This window comes from Danio aesculapii, chromosome 8 (genome assembly GCF_903798145.1).
Source record: "Danio aesculapii chromosome 8, fDanAes4.1, whole genome shotgun sequence".
Taxonomy (NCBI): Eukaryota; Metazoa; Chordata; class Actinopteri; order Cypriniformes; family Danionidae; genus Danio; species Danio aesculapii.
In genome coordinates, this window is record NC_079442.1 from 43547601 (window position 1) to 43561040 (window position 13440).

The following is a 13440-nucleotide window of genomic DNA, read 5'->3' on the forward strand; positions in this document are numbered from 1 at the left end:
TATATATATATATATATATATATATATATATATATATATATATAGACTTTTAATTTGTCAGCAAGACTTATCTTAAGCACACTTTTTTTTTCAAATGCAGTAAATATTCCTGTAGTCTATATCATTGTAAAAACAAATGACCCTTTTAAAATCACAGTTAGGGGCCAGGATGTATCAGGGATAATTATAACACTTAGTTAATGCTTTCAACTCAAGATCATGTAAATGTCATAATGTAACTTGTCAATACCTCTTGAGCATTATTTGAGCATGACCAGTAAGTTGCTGCTGCTCACCTAATGACCACATGAAGTGTTTCTGAATTTGACACATATTAGTCATGTTAAGCATAACAGTTTTTTCCCACGTGTGTGGACCTACAGTATGATGTAGACCGTCTCTTGCCCCTTTGAATCTTTGATATCAAGTATATACGCACAATTCAATCCCAAACTACTTGTGTAATGATCCATATTGTTTGCCAAGCTATCTCTAGTAGAAATAAGGGTCCAGAAATGACAACCAGACATGCAATTTCCATAAATGTAGCATAGATGAGGGCTAGATTTCAAACTACTGCTGTACTTTGCTTACGTCTATATTAAAGTTGATTGAAATATATATTTTATAATTGTATAATATGTGTATATTTTCCATATTATCTTGTTTGTCCTGCTGTGTTTGAAATTGTTAACTATTAAAGCTATATATAATCAAGCATGGTTTTATTAATGGTCTTATTTTTATTATTAATATTTTTTTTATTTAACTTTAAAATGCAAAAAATGAAAGCTAATGAGTCAAAGAAGTTTGAGCCAACTGATCCCATAAGTATTTCCTGAGTAAGGAAAACAACTTAATATTTAAGATATTTAGCTGTTGCTTTCTAAAAATTACATTCTAGAGTTGACTAAAAATCCTCTGTATGTTAGAAAAATAGATAAATAAAATAAATTAACTAAGATTACACCTTTTGTCTTCCTATCAAAATAGAAAAAAAAAAAAATATATATATATATATATATATATATATATATATAAGTTTAAAAATAAAAGTGGGGTCGCCAGAACAAGGTAAACACTTATAAAGGAATTGAAAATATGATCTCAAAAACCCTAGATTTGAAAAGTCATTACACAATTTTCAATTATTTATGAGGGGGTTTAAATATTTATGCATAAATTTTTTTCTCCCCCCAAAAATCCTCCTTTTTAAAAAAATATATAGATATTGGCGTGTCAAAAAAAAAAAGCCCTTCCAAGTCACTGCTGGCCTTTGCTTGTAACCCTAGTAATTTATTACAGTACATCCAAACACAGCAAGCACTACAAGCGTTTCTGTTTAACACTGCAAGACCTCCAGGCATCTGCTGCAGCTGCTGTGGTATTGATGGATTCTGGGCTGCTGTTTGTTTAGGCCAAGCTCTAGAGGAACTGTCCTGCTCATAATTTGACAGTCCGACAGCTCCCTTCGCTTTACAGCAATATTTAGAGCGTTACACTTGCTGGGATAATGTTACCGTGGTCCTCCTGAGCTGCTCCAATCAAAGATCTTCATCACTAAATCCTCTAATGCAGCCCAAAGCCCATCATGAGGTAAAGGGTTTAGCAGCTTTCACTGAAGCTTGACTCCTCAGCAATGACTCATAATCTGTTTCAGTTGTTCCCAGATTCTTCTATAGAGTTTTTGCCAATTACAGCTCTTTCATTGGTGGAAATGAACAGGATGGCTTTAATTATTGTAATGAAATTCACCAGTGGTTCCTCTGCTTGTACTTCTGATGAACTGATACGGAAGGCTATAAGAGCCAAATGTTTTTAAGCTTGTGAAATTTAGCACACCTGCTAATGAAAATGCTATATTTGAGACCAATATTCTATTGTATGTAAAAAATGACTGTAAAATTTGTTTATTTGTTGGGATATACTGTACATACAGTATATATGAACAGACAAGGTGTTTGTATTCATGAAAGAAACCGTAAACATCAGTTTGCCTTGTATGAAATATATCTTGCGAGTCTGAGTTGTTCCCAATTTCATCAAGAAAAAAGAGAGATTGCTGCTTGCAGTATTTTTCTCAGAATTGCAGATTTAATTCTCACAATTGCAAGCATTTTATCAAGATATTATCGAGTAAGCATTTTATCAAGATAAAGTTCAATTTCTGAGAAAAAGTCAGGATTGCGAAATGTGACTGCGTGTTTATAACTTATTATAATTTAAAACCTTAACCTGATATAAAACTCTGAGGCTATGTCTACACTAATCCAAATAAATTGTAAAATGGTGTTTTCGACAAAAAACATTTTCAATTTTGGTCATTAACCCTTGTAGTTCACATTTACTACCGTTTTGCTATGCTAGGGATGAAAACATCCACTAAATTTAAATGCTGTAAAAACGCATCAGATTAAATTTTATTTTTTGCAGAAATCTGTTAATCAGCCTCAGTCCTGATCAAAACTACTAATTTTAGAAAGTACAGGATTTTAACTCTTTAGTTGCCAAATTAACAAATGATGTGACTGATTTGGTGAAAAAAAACACACAAAATGACGTACTTTCAATATAAAAATTAGTTGTGGACTGAATTTATTTGATCTTTTATCACAGTCTTGTACATGTGAACGATTAGTAACAACATTGGCTTTGATGCATTGTTAGATTTCATATATGCAATTGTAAACAAGTTTGCAGTGGACATTTTTCACAAGCCGGTTATGATGCACTTAACAGTCAACAGCATCTAAATTCCTTGAAGGTTTAATATATTGATAAACAACAACAAAAAACAAACAAAAAAAAAAACACGTAAGCATATTTATAAAGCTATACTTTGTAATACATCATCTTCGCATCAAATTCTATAAAAGAAAATAAAAGAATTACCAATTATGTGAGGTGTTTGTAATGCAGTGCCCATAGGCAGGACAGTAAATTTGACGTGGTTCTCTCTTCTGACAGTTTTTTTTAACTCTTGATAACACTATCATTGAGTTTTTCTTTTATTATATGGAACAAATAGAAATGCAAAACAATTATTTGTTGTACTTCATTCACGGCACACTAAATTTACTATGATGACTATGCCGACTTCCGCTGCTGAGAAATCAAGAAACCAGGTCCCTTGAAGGAAGATCAGAATTGTAAGACAAAAAGTTGTAACTGCATCCACGAAATTCACAAACACATTTTAACTCATAAAAAATGTAAGTTGCAATAGTGTTTTTGCTTCCTATTTCTGTATGATATATATCCACAAACAACACTGTAAAAAATGCTGGGTTCTGCAACATTCCTTCATGTTCTCCCAATACAAATTAAGCTAACAAATTAAGTGGATTGTGGGGGAAACCAAAGCACCCGAAGGAAACCCTTGCCAACACAGGGAGAACATGCAAACTCCACACAGAAATGCTACTGACCCAGTCAGGAATCAAACCAGCGACCTTCTTGCTGTGAGGTGACAGTGCTAAACACTGAGCCACCTTGTTGCCAGTAGATTTAACATAATTTAAAAGAATGTAAGTTGTTGCCCCCCAAAAAATCAAAATTAGTGTTGGTGCAGCTCATCTTAAATTAGTTTGAACAAGCAAAACAAAAAAAAATGTTAAGAGTGAAGACAGAGAGTTCATTTTTGCCCAAAGTTGGGTTTGAACATGATTTTCCCATTGGGAATTAATTGGATCATTTGATGACAAGAAAAGAGACATGAGGGAGAGAAAGATCATTGGATTAAAGATTGAAACGGCGTTAATTTAAAAGCACAAGTAGATCTATTATTATACACAGTCACATATAATCGTGCATATTCATATACAGTATGCAGGAACAAGCTGAGGGGCGGGGGGGCTTTGAATGCTTGAGCACCTGCTCTTTATTCTCTAGGAGAAAGTGCCCCTACACTTCGCGATCAAACCCCTTCTCTTCACTTCACGATTTTATTCAGGACCAATTTTGATGACGTTAGGAGTCCCTGAGCCAACATGAAGAATAAAAGTACAGTAAGATAGCGGAAAAGATCCTGCAGTACCCTGTTTCATGTTCTCCAAAAGCACAGCCATCACACTCAGATATTTTAAGTGTCTGAATAGTTTTTGTGGGCCACTGGAGCAACAACGCTGGTAAACATGTCGCTACAGTGTCAGTTCCTGGAACTCTGACACCTGCAGAAATGGAAATGAAGTCATCAGAGAGAACTGCAGGAGCGATGTGTCGATATGAGGCTCTAATTGCCTGATAGAGCCAATAAATGCCACTTTCATGTAGTGCAACACAGACAAGCACAGAGAGACTGGAATAAACCGTCATGCCGTGTATGCAGAAAATGCTCTTTGAGCTTCAGAACTCTGTTGACAGACTCGACAACTTGACTTTTATGAGTTTTACGACGACACTAAAATATCATCCACCACACTGGCTGGCAGTAAAACAGTCACAACCACACTTAAACAATTTACAGTTTTATCCTTTAAACGTAATAAAAAATCTAAATGATATAGTCAGTAATACTGCCGGCTTTCACCAAAGTTTTTAAGGCTATTTCATATTTGTAATTAAGAAAATGACAGCATTTAGACTTTTTCTGGCCATTCTTTTGCCAATGAAAAAATATATATACAGTAAACACACATAGTATGTATAGTTTATACTGTTAAAAAAAGAAAGAGAAGTTGACTCACCCAAGTTTTCCTGAAGCTGGTTACCTTAAAATTTTAAGTTGAGTCAACTTTTTACGGTGTATAATTTTATACTCAATTTTTTTTTGCTGCTTGTTTAAATTTCATAATTTAGTTTCAAAAATCTTTTACTAAACTTAAGTATAAGTTCGGGTGAAATGTTAATATTTGTTTTGTTCTATACGCTACTGGTCAAAGGTTTGGGGTTAGTAGGATTTTTAAATGTTTTAAAGCAAGCTTATCCTGCTCACCAAGGCTGCATTTATTTAATCAAAACAGTACAAATTGTACAATTGTGAAATGTTATTGCACTATAAAATAACTGTTCAGTACTTTATAATATTATATATATAAGTAGTTTATAATTAAATTTAATAATTTATTCCAGTCATTTTAAAGGTAAATTTAAAATCCAGTCTTCAGAGTCACATAATCCTTCCAAAATCACTCTAATATTAATTAGTATTATTATTAATGGTAATAGTAATAAAAGCAATACTGACTGGAATAATAATTTCATTTGAAACTACATACAATAAGTAATAAATACATATTTAATAAATAAATATTTAACAATTTAATATATATTTTTTTTAATTTAATAAATGCTGCCTTGATGAACAGAACAATATTTTTTTAAATTATTAAATACAATTAATAAAAAAATGTAAAAAAAAAAAAAATGACCCCAAACTTTTGACCAGTAGTGCAAGTCCAACAGATAACAATATTGTTAATAGAGCCTTTTTGTCCAGAAAATCTGGATGGAATAAGAAATGTTTTCGTTTGTTGACTGATAATTGGGGTTATCCAAATACTGATTTCTTAACTCTACTGAAGGTAAAACGTTGATATTGTGGTATAGTGTATTCATCTAACTACACAAGTTTACAACAATGACACCTTTTTTGTTATTTTATGCAAAAATGCTCTAAATGACAACTTTATAATTTGACATTTAAAATAAATATAATTAGTAGTTTAAAGAATAAAACCAAAATAAAGTTTTACTCAAAATCTAGAAATTGTAAATCCAGAGCCTCAATTGTGAACCCAGGTCTCTTTATTTTTTGCAATTACATTAAATAACTGGAATGATTTATACTTGTTTACTTATAATATACTTGTTTTATTTGAGTTTCAAACAAAAATAATTCAGCCAAGCTTTGTATCTTGTCTTTATTTGCAGTAGTGGTAACATAATCAGAAGTTTTACCTAATGTATTATCAGATTAAATAAGTTTAAGTTACATAAAAATTAAAAAAAATATTATATATATATATATATATATATATTAAAATTAATAATTTAAACTGTATTTATATTGCATTGGACTAAATCAGTTGTATGTCACAGTGGAAATTTTGCCTTGTTTTGAGTTGGTGCAAAACATGTTTATTGAAACCCTAATTAAATTGAGTTCATCCAATGAGTTGTTTTTTTACTGTGTTTGTCACTGTAAAAAATGTTCCACACAATTCATTCATTCATTCATATTCCTTCAGCTTAGTCTCTTTATTCATTAGGGGTTGCCACAGCGGAATGAACCGCCAACTTATCCAGCGTATGTTTTACACAGCAGATACCCTTCCAGCTGCATACCAGTACTGGGAAACATCCATAAACAATCATTCACACACACACACACACACTACAGCCAATTTAGTTTATTCAATAAACCTATAGCGCATGGCTTTGGACTGTGGGGGAAACCGGAACACCCAGAGAAAACCCATGCCAACACGGGGAGAACACCATTGACCACAATATCCTCATAAATCGCTTAAAGTCTACAGGTGTTCAGGGACAGGCTCTACAATGGTTTAAGTCAAACTTAGCTGACCATTACCAGATTGTGAATATTAATTGACAGCCTTCACAAATCAGCCCGGTAAAATATGGGGTGCCTCAAGGATCAGTTTTAGGCCCTTTGCTGTTTACAATATACATGCTACCCCTGGGAGACATTATTGGAAGACATGGGATCAGCTTTCACTGCTATGCAGATGATACTCAATTATATATTTCAACTAAACCTGACGAGACGTCTAATCTGTCCAAGCTAACTGAGTGTATTAAAGATGTTAAAGACTGGATGACCAACAATTATCTATTAATTAAGGAGGTCGAGCCTTCTCATTTATGGCTCCGAAACTCTGGAATAGCCTTTCTGATAATGTCTGAAGCTCAGACACACTCTCTCAGTTCAAAACTAGATTAAAGACCTATCTGTTTAGTAAAGCACACAATCAGTGCATCACTTAGCGGTATGACGAATGAATGTGCTCCACACAGGTTTCTGCATTTCATTTATATACACTATGAACAGCAGACCTTTTATGTGAAGCTGCTTTGACACAGTCTACATTGTAAAAGTGCTATTCAAATAAACGTGAATTGAAATTAAATTGAACATGCAAACTCCACACAGAAATGCCAACTGACCCAACCGAGACTCAAACCAACAACCTTCATGCTGTGAGGCGACAGCGCAAACCACTGGGCTACCGTGTCACCCTTCCACACAATTCGATTAAGTTAACTTAACTGTTTTTACAAATTTAAGTGGACTGAACAAAACAATGTGTCTCAAAAGTTGTCTCCCCCCCAAAAAGAACTAACTCAAGAAATGTGCTGATTCAGCTCATTTTAAATAAGTAGTTTAAATAAGCAGCAATAATATTTTTACGTCTATATATTTTTTTTCCCAATGAATATAAAAAATGTGTCATGGTGGCGCAGTGGGTAGCACGATCACCTCACAGCAAGAAGGTCGCTTACTCGAGCCCTGGCTTGGTCAGTTGGCATTTCTGTGTGGAGCTTGCATGTTCTCCAGTGTTGGCGTGGGTTTCCTCTGGGTGTTCCGGTTTCCCCCACAGTCCAAAAACATGGGCTATAGGTGAATTGGCTAAAACTGTCCGTAAAGTATGTGTGTGAATGAGTGCGTATGGATGTTTCCCAGTGATCGGTTGCAGCTGGAAGGGCATTCGCTGCGTAAAACTTATGCTGGAAAAGTTAGCGGTTCATTCCTCTGTGGTGACCCCAGATTAATAAAGTGACTAAACCGAAAAGAAAATGAATGAATGAATATAAAAAATATAGTTTCAAAATTTAGCCTTTTTTCATATTTATTAAACTGCTCTTAAACGTATCCAATAATTAAGTTCATTCAATAAGGGTGCGTTAAAACTTTTTATATATATATATATATATATATATATATATATATATATATATATATATATATATATATATATATATATATATATATATATATATATATATATATATAATTCCTGAATTTAATAAATAAATATTCAAGAGGAAACAGGTTTCATATAACTTGACATCAGGGCATCACTCTCGCCAGTATCCCCTAAGGCTTTGAGGGACAGATGTCATGAAACAGCGGGATGACTGAAGAGCTGAAGAAGTGATGCCTCCCGTGTTTCTGACAGCTAATAAATCTGTCCTGTTATGGAAAATGACAATCTCACAGCCAACAAGTTCTTATATCAGCAATCCACAGGCATGTTTGTGAAGGTTATTTCTGCTCTCAGAGTACAGCACGTTGTTGTTGTGTGTCTAGACTCATGGAAACATCGAGCAAAGCATCATCTGAGATGACAGCTTGATAAGACATTTCTGAGCGTCCATCACTGATGATACATGAAGGTTGTTTTCAGGCCGTTATTAGCTTTAGAATATATTGGATGTTGAGGAAATTCACAAAATAATTATTAAATAGATTACACCAAACAAAGTACTCGTTTCTTAAAGAAAGTCAAAAACAATTGCTGGCACTTAGGGATCTAGACAGGGAATATATTAGTTACATAAAAATAACTTTAAAAAAAAATAAACAGTATTTGAAAAAATTCCAATGGATTGACTTAATTGTATTTCAATTTAAAATAGCTCTTACATCCAGTGATGATTTTATATTTGTGATTACATTGATTTGTATAGCATAGTTCTGCGAGACACATTTAATTTCACTGTATGTCCACACATGGTCTCTGCAAAAAGTGACGGATTGTTAAACAACTAACAAGTTAGTGAACATCAAGGTTGTAATGTGATTACAAAAGGTACACATGACAACAGTTGGCAGTTATGGATTGCAGCACATGGATTAGATCAAATTTAACAGAGAGCGAGGATAATATATTTCTATGCACACAAACACATGCTCTTTGTCGGAAATCCCAGTGTGGTCACATATCCATCAATATAGAAAAGTGATGTAAAATGATAATGTTTATAAAATTTTAATAAAATATTCGCATACTGACCACCAGGACAACTCCCGATCATAAATATATGTTGAAGTCAGAATTATTAGCCCCCCTTTGAATTTTTTTTTTCTTTTCCAAGTATTTCCTAAATGATGTTTAACAGAGCAAGGACATTTTTACAGTATGTCTGATAAAATTTTTTCTTCTGCAGAAAGTCTTATTTGTTTTATTTCGGCTACAATAAAAGCAGTTAAACATTTTTTAAGAACAATTCTAAGGTCAAAATTATTAGCCCCTTTAAGCTTTTTTTTTCGACTGTCTACAGAACAAACCATCGTTATAAAGTAACTTGCCTAATTACCCTAACCTGCCTAGCTAACCTAATTAACCCAGTTAAGCCATTAAATGTCACTTTAAGCTGTAAAGAAGTGTCTTGAAAAAGATCTAATAAAATGTTATTCACGGTCATCATGGCAAATATAAAATAAATTAGTTATTAGAAATAAGTTATTAAAACTATTATGTTTAGAAATGTGTTGAAAAAAATCTGCTCTCCGTTAAACAGAAATTGGGGACTAAATAAACAAGGGGGCTAATAATTCTGACTTCAACTGTATATTGTCGCTGTGGATTGCAAGTCCTCCACTGCACCTTGGTCTAACATTCATTTCAAAGGACTACCCTGTACTAAAACGGTGGCTCTTGACGCATTCCTTCCAATAGACAACAACAAGGTAGGCGACATCTAACCCCCGCTGTAGATGTACTGTAAATATACTTACTACATCAAGAATACTCTAAAAATATATAATTTAACATTACTTAAATACAATTAAGAAAAATAACTTTTTCATATGGGGTTATACAGTATGAACCAAAGACAAACATGTCCACTCATTATTTAATAGGGTGTCACGCTAATTAGTTCAATTAGGAACAAGGCATGAATACATTTTTTTAATAGTCTTTTTTTTAACAGCTCTTCACGGAACTGTGGAGAATGTTAAATATATCCCAGATAATCTTAATGGAATTTTGGAATGTTCTATTCAGAGTTTCTGGCCCCTAAAGACACGTGCTCAATTATTTTCAAAAGAAACATGTTGTGTTTACACAAACCACTTACTGTACAAATGAGCCCCTCTGGGTAAAGCAGATGACATGTGAACTTTACCACAGGACGACATCATCAAAATACAGTAACACTAGTACTACTAGTTACAGTACACACCAGCTGTTACTATGTGTAAATATTGGCATGTGTGAGCGGACTTCAAATGTAATCAGACATCTTTATCATAAAACACACTGATCATGAAAGGTTTAGGGGAGGACTTCCTGATGAAACACAGAGAGCAAACTCTTGTGCTGTGAATCAAACTATAGATGTTGTAGAGGAATACAGTTTAACGCACAACACCAGAGCAGGTCTCCACTGATATCATTTCTCCCTCCAGCTTCACTGAGATTTACTGGCGATACTTGACATTTAAAGAGTGTGCATTATAGTGTACACAAGAGTCAGAGCTATTCATTATTTTAATGTGAAATAAATCTTAAATTGAAAAATCTATAAAAGCAGTTTTAATAGCAAGTAGATCAAATGCAGGTAAAATGAAAAGAACAGCAAAACCAAGCAGAAGACAAAGCTTGTTTACAGTGGATTACTGGAGTTTGGGATTTAACAAACAAAACATAATATTATCACCATAATTACATTTAAAATACATACGATCTTGAAGAATGTCATAACTATACATTTACACATGCTCATGAGTAGGCCCATAATAATGCATTTTTTAAATTAATTATTAATAATTAATAATAAAAAAGTCTGGATACAAGTCTGGCAGCATGTTTTTTTTTACATTCCAGTGCTGATTGTTGTAACATGTCTTACTATTAACTATTCTTATCTTATTAGTCTAATTAATAAACAGTTCAACCCGAGGTTATAATAGTTTTGGATTTTCATTAGTTTTTATTTCCTTTTGACTGTTTAGATTTTGAAATTGCATAGTTTTAGTTTAGTTTTTATTAGTTTCAGTATTAGTTTACATTTTTTTGTTTGTTTGTTTGTTCTTGTGAATTAGGATATTTGTTAGGTGCAAGATTCAAATCATCAATAAAATCTCAACCAAAGATAGGCTACATTTTTTTGACACAAGAACGCTACCATCTACAGTACCTATCATCAAATTCAAATACAACAGCCCTGAAGACAGTCTTAAGTACAATATGTGTGCAAGGCTGCTTCTGAAGTTAGATCACAGGGTTAGATACACAGTAGTGATGGGAAGTTCAGATCTTTAACGCGAACCTGATCTCCGTGTACTGTTCTAATAACTGAATAACTCTGTATATATTGGCTTATTTCGAGTCAGAGGGGGTATCAGGTATGCTAAAAAGTAAGCTGTTTGTGGATAAGTGCTTAATGTTACTGGGGACACAAATCATTTCAAATGATTCAGTTGGATTTGGTGAATTAGTTCAACCGGTTTACTTAGAAGATCTGGTTAAAAATAACGATTCATTCACGTCCAGGATCACTAATACAGAAATAAAACCCATTATTGGGGACAAATGTGTTAAATTAATACTTTTAAGTGTCTGCTCAGGTCGTATTTAATGTTGTCACCATTCTGCTGTCATGTCCAGCCATTGTTTTTGTTGCTAGAGCAACTGCGAGGATGACTGAAGGAGGGCCGGCTTGAACTGGCCAGTGGCATCAGGATTACAGACTTTGAGGTGCCATACGGGTCAACCACCTAGCAGCGCTAAGTAAATAGATTTACTTCTAAAAGGCTTGAAGTATGTGTTAAATACATTTACAAAGACGAAAATAAAGGATGTTTTTGCAATGATTTTAGTTAGTTTGAGTTTTTTATACACAATACGGTTTCAGCTCTAGTTAAAAAAACAACTAGTTTACATTTTTTTCAATCGTTTTCATTAACTAAAATAACCTTGTTTCAACCACGTTCATATTTAGTGAATTAAGTTCAGTGTCAAGATGTATATATTATGTGGGCCTACTTATGAGATTCAACATCTTAAATTATTGAAAAGACTTGGAAGCAAACTACAAAGTGCAACAAAACTTAAAGTTTGACCATCCTGTCAACAATTTATCAGGTCATAATCTTACAAGTTTTACCTAAAATCAGTTTTGCCTAAGACTACATCCACATTAATCCAGATGCATTTGAAAATTTCATATTTTATTTACAAACCAATGTTTTCAAGTGTTTCCTAAAATGCTTAAATCATTGCAATGAATGCATTAACTGTAATAAATGTTCAATTATTTTGCTTTTTACACAAGACTTGAATCGATTCAAGTGTCTCATAAATGTGTCTATCAAGTTTCTGCTCAAAATACTCCGTTATTCATTTATACCATAAATGCCCCTTTTTAGGCAGAATCAAAATCATGCTGTTTTGTGTAAGTCCTTTTATATGCAAATGAGCTGCTGCTCCCTGCCCCTCTCCAAAAAAGGGCAGAGCCTTTACAGCTTGTGCTTCAGTTACTCCTGCATCAACATATAAAACATCTGCATGCCTGTTATTGTCTAGTCAGTTTGAATTCCTGATATACAGTTTCCTGAGCAAACTGACAAGGAAGGCAAAGAATTGAACTTTTAAAAGTTATTTTTTTCTATTAGCTGAAAGATATACAGAAGGTTATGTCAAAAGCACACAAAAACTCAAAGTTCACTTTTGTCATTACAAACTTGCGGAGAGATTTAGTACAGTAATATGTATGTATTGTAATGTTAAAGAGCCCATATTATGGGTTTTTGAAAATGCCCTTCCATGTAGTGTGTACCACAGCTCTAAGTGAAGTGAAATATCCAGCTAAGGCTTAAATCTGTAAGTGTACAGTGTTTAAAACTATTGATTCATCTATAAAAGAGTCGACTCATAGTGCTTCAAACGAGTCGCCTTGATAACGAGTCATAAGGTGTTTCGCGATGACGCAGCCACGAAACACAAGCCTCGCCAGTAGTTACGCGCGCAAACCAGGGAGATTTGAAACCTGCGGCCCCGCCCACTAACACAGAAAAAACACTAGACACACACACACACAGACGCCGCCGGTCGAATGAAGTCACGCTGTGCTCAGATGGATAATATTGACAGTCTCTACCCAAAGATGAGTTGTTAACCTGGTACAGTACACGCGGTTACTCTTTATATTCTCTTATCACATGTAAGCCACGTTAAAAACGCGACGCGTGCCGCTTTGTTTACGGATTTAACGTTAAAGGCTTTTGTGAGCTCGCGTTCCACTGCCGTTTGTCGTTGCTATGGCGATCGATCATAAGCTAGGAGACAGGAGACTTGTGTCACTTTCCCTAGTTCTTCTGAGGAGCGATGTGTGTGTGTGTGTGGTGTGTGTGTGTGTGAGAGAGAGAGAGAGAGAGAGAGAGAGAGAGAGAGAGAGAGAGAGAGAGACTCGCGTCGCTTTCCCTAGTTCTTCTGAGGAGCGTTGTGTGTGTGTGAGAGAGAGAGAGAG